This window comes from Peromyscus leucopus, chromosome 5 (genome assembly GCF_004664715.2).
Source record: "Peromyscus leucopus breed LL Stock chromosome 5, UCI_PerLeu_2.1, whole genome shotgun sequence".
Taxonomy (NCBI): Eukaryota; Metazoa; Chordata; class Mammalia; order Rodentia; family Cricetidae; genus Peromyscus; species Peromyscus leucopus.
In genome coordinates, this window is record NC_051067.1 from 94768814 (window position 1) to 94773558 (window position 4745).

Below are 4745 nucleotides of genomic sequence, written 5' to 3' on the forward strand. Positions count from 1 at the left end.
GAGACAGGGTTTCTCTGTGTAGCTTTGCGCCTTTCCTGGAACTCACCCTGTAGTCCAGCTAGCCTTAAACTCACAGAGATCCACCTGCCTCTACCTCCCAGTGCTGGGATTAAAGGTGTGTGCCACCACTGCCTGGTTTCAGCTTCTTTACTAAACCAACCACAATAACATATATTCACACAGTGTAAAGGACTATTCCACAGCAATGCAGTGAGGACTTATTTCTCTGCGATGCCAATTAGAAGATTCTGAATCAAGTGTTAGCAGTCATATCCCATTCTGTCTGAGGCTGTGTTGTGCCTTCTCTTCCTCTTCCAACAACATATCTTTGTGAAACAGGGTTATTCAGCTTGCTGGTTATCGAGTCTAATACAAAGGTAGACTTGTTGTGGAAGAGGATCTTCACTGTGCTCTTGCAAAGGCTGTCCCAAGGATTTCTGATCTGGTGAGAAAGGAGCAAGCTCAGGCTGCACAGTGACTCTCGCTCTTTACCCACACTGTCACAGCCTGTAGCTGCGTAGTTTGCTGTTGTTACAGGAAGACTGTTACCCATTGCTACACCAATGCTGCAAGAAAAAAGTTAATTTATTTGTAATTAGAAATAAATATTTCACAATATATAATTACATATTGTTTTGTGATTAATCCCTATGCTTTAATTATGTTCACTTTGTAACAATGAAAATACATCCTGCATATCAGACATTTAAATTATGATTCATAGCAGTAGCAAAATTACAGTTATGAAGTAGCAACAAAAACAGTTTTATGGTTGAGGGTCACCATAACATGAAGAACTGTATTACAGTGTTGCAGCATTAGGAAGGTTGAGAACCACCGATTTCAACCATCAGCAACACCACTTCATATCTGAAAATCTAGAAATCAGATCTTTGACAAGGAAGAGAAAATAACATGGTCACAAAACACAATTAGAGCTTCTAAACGTGGTATGAACATCAGAGAGCTAGATCGGCTCATGGAAAGCCAGTTCTGCTGGCCACACCTGTAATCCAAGCACTCAGGAAGCTGAGGTAAGTGGGTTACCACAAACTCAAAGCCAGCCTGGGCTACAGTGTAAGACCTTACCCCAACAAACAAAAAAATATAAAAATTTCAATAATTTGTGTGGGCACAATCAAGCTATAAAAGGATTTTATATAAAGGATTTCTTTTTACTATACCATAATGTTTTATCAGAAAAACAATATCAAAACAAAGCCCATATAACTTATTGTTTTAAAAATTAGTAATTATAACATAAACTAAATATTATTGAGGGGAAAAACAGCAATCTTCATAATTTTTAGTTTCATTTTTCAAATTATGCCCTGGTCAATTTTTTTTAATTTATAATAAAAAATTTAGTACATGTTTTGCACATTACATGGTGGCTGTCACCCTCAGCCCACAGAGTCCCTATGGCCTTTGCTGAAGTGATTATCTGCCCACATTACTGGCTCATTATCACAAGAGGTTTATGGTAAGGACATCTCCTACAACACTCCTGACCAGAAAAAGACAGTCTGAAACATCTAACAGAACAAACCTATTGGTGATGGAGCACTTAAATGAAACCTTAAGCAACTATACAGGGTATCTGCTATTCTCACATGTCCTGATGTGTCCTACCCCTTGCTGATACTGAGATAGACTTTAAGTAGTGGAGCCTGAACTAGTCCTCAAGAAACATCTTGTTATCTGAGACATCTACTTAGTTTACTATGTAATCATTTTTTCTTATGGCTAAAAGTATGTTCACATGAATACATATTGAAAAATATATGCATACATATGTGAGGCACTTTTGGAGGTACAAATGTATTTAAGGCAACCACAATTTAACTGTAGATGCAAAACAAAATACATCTTTAAAAAAGTAAGACTATTTTGGCTCCCTACAAAATTTCATTACTGTTTTGTTTTGCTTTAGGTTTGGTTGGTTTGTAACAGAGTTTCACTATACAGCCCAGGCTGGCCTCAAATTCATGGCAAACTCATGACTCAGAATAAAGAGAACCTCACAGGAACACCTTGAGTTAGAACATTTAAGCATTAAAAGCAACATCAAGAATTTCCCGGGGCTAGAGAGATGGCTCAGAGGTTAAGAGCACTGACTGCTCTTCCAGAGGTTCTGAGTTCAATTCCCAGCAACCACATGGTGGCTCACAACCATCTGTAATGAGATCTGATGCCCTCTTCTGGCCTGTAGACATACATGGAGGCAGAACACTGTATACATATTAAATAAATAAACCTTTAAAAAAAAGAGAGAATTTCCCAGGAAATGGAGGAAAGTAACATAACTATAACCTCTCAGATTTCAGGTAGGGAAAAACAAGGCAAAACAAAGCAAAACAATGATGCCACTAAAAAAATTATCCCAATGGAAGGAGATGCTGATATAGACACTGTACTCTGTTATATAGGCAGCTGTGCACTATGCTATATATAGGCAGCTATATACTATATTATAAGCACTGAAACAGCTTCATGATAATTTAGAGAAGCATGCCCAATACCAAGCCTGGTGGTGGTGGTGCATGCCTTTAATCGCACCACCTGGAAGGCAGAGGCAGGTGGATCTCTGAGTTCCAGGACAGCCAAGGTTATACAGAGAAATCCCATCTCAAAAAAACACAGAAAAAAAGAAACCAATATCAATTAAATGGTGACAGCTTTGCCAATAAACAAGAATCTGCTCTTCACTGGCTAGAACGGGAGGTTGCCACAGCAGGCAAGTCCCAAAGGTACATGGAAATATCTTAAAACCACTGAGGATGTCAAGGAGGAAAGAGAACCTACTTCCAGACCATGGGAACAAGGACTTCCCTTCTGCCAAAAATGAAGGCTTCAAGCAAGGACCCCAGTAGACAAGCCCTCCTGAGCCTTTATTTATATGGATGGCTCCAAGTCAACCATTTTTGCAAGATTAACTCATTCAGTCCCATCATAGTACTTTGGAAAGTGATGTTATTAATCCCACTTGGTAGATGAAATAAAAGCTCAGCTTTAGAACCCTATTTTAAATACCATGATAATCTGAAATGTCAGTTCTGAAACTTTCAAAATCTCAACAGTTTAGGTGACCTCAAACCATCTTTTAAAGTAAAACCTATCCCTGCCATAACTATAACATGCAGGCTTTCTAGCTATTACAAGGAATGCTTAACCAAAAACACTCATTCCTCCGGAAGCTGAAAACCATGTCTCCAGAGACAACAAATTGAAATAATTATTGACCAGATTTCAGTTCAATGAAAGTGCAGGATTTCCCTGCCTTACAACATTTAATTAAAACCTCAAATAACTTCATAGGTGTTGGGAGGATACCAGTTCCTTCCTTTTTCATACTTCCTGGGGAGGAAAGCAAATTTCTCTAGGAGAAGCAGGAACTACACTCTGAGCTTTTACCTACCCCTTGCTTACAGCTTCCTAGACCAGCAGCAAAGCTGACTGACCCCTTACCCTGCAGCCAGGCTGACTGTCTCTGCCATTTTCCTCAATCTTTTTCAGAACCAGCCCCCTTGGAGGATCTAATGTTCTCTTCCAGGTCCTATGTTACAGGGCAGCCTCTTTCTCTGAGCAGAGAGTCTGTTCTGGAACAAGGACACTGTTTCTTTAACTCAGAGGTGAAGTGTGAAATGTCCACTTGGTCACAGACCTATAGAGAGGTCTGTCATGACTTTTCTCAGTAGGAAATTAAAGACAAGCTGATCTTTACTTATCTATTTTCTCATTTCTCAACTACTTACAAGGTTGGGAAGAAAAGTCAAGGATGTTACTCACTGGTCCCCTAAAACTACAAACAAGAATCAGCAACATGGAAAAAGAACTTTTGTTTCTTCTCCCATGCTCATCATTTATGAAACCCCTCTACTAAAAATCCATACATGTAAATGACAATATTGCTTTACTGCACCAAACAAATAGTGTTGGTTCTTTAACCACAGCATCAAGAGGCTCACATGAATACAACAGAGGTTAAGAAGCCCGAGTGCTTAAGCTATAAAGATGGGTGCTATATAGATAGAGGGGAAGAGAGAAAAGAGGAAGAAGAGAAGAGGAGGAGGAGAGGAGAGGGAGAGGCAAATAGTATTTGCCTCCAGTAGAGACATCAGATTTTGAAGCAACCTCTAGTTAGATTAGATGACCTCAATATTTCAAGAATTATTCTGGATTTACATTTTTATTTCTGTCTAAAAGCCCATGTGCAGCTGGGCTGTGGTGGCTTATGCCTTTAATCCCAGCACTTGGGAGGCAGAGGCAGGCTGATTTCACTGAGTTTGGGGCCAGCCTGGTCTACAGAGTGAAGTCCAGGACAGCCAGGGCTACACAGAGAAACCCTGTCTCAAAAAAACAAAAAAAAAAAAAGTGAAATTTACATATCCTGCTACGAGCCACAAAAATATATAAAGTAGAATTTCAGCTGATTATAACAAAGTCAAGTGCCTTCCAGAGGTCAAGTTGATGCTCAAGGAGCCTTGGTGATATTTGGCATTTAATTATTAGCTGTTTCCTGCTATGAGTTTCTCATGTGCTATGTAACTTTTCCATCATTTATTGGGCACCATTTCTTGTCTACTAATGGAATATTCAGATAACTTTCTGTGCTGACAGCTATGCACAGCCACAACCCCAGTTCAAGCCTCCCTGTAAATACTGTCATTAGCATCCCCGGAGGGATGAAAGTACCTTATCAGAGATGCCTCTGTACTCTCTAACAGACTTAAGCATCCAAGGCC

The 4745-nt window shown here is 39.5% G+C and overlaps 1 non-coding gene across 1 annotated transcript; it reads right to left on the bottom strand.

Moving 5' to 3' along the window:
- Nucleotides 1–2634: 2634 nt before the first annotated feature.
- Nucleotides 2635–2760, bottom strand: LOC114681402. The gene has a single exon (XR_003732900.1). It is a non-coding gene; the product is annotated as a small nucleolar RNA SNORA24 (small nucleolar RNA).
- Between the last annotated feature and the right edge of the window lie 1985 nt (nt 2761–4745).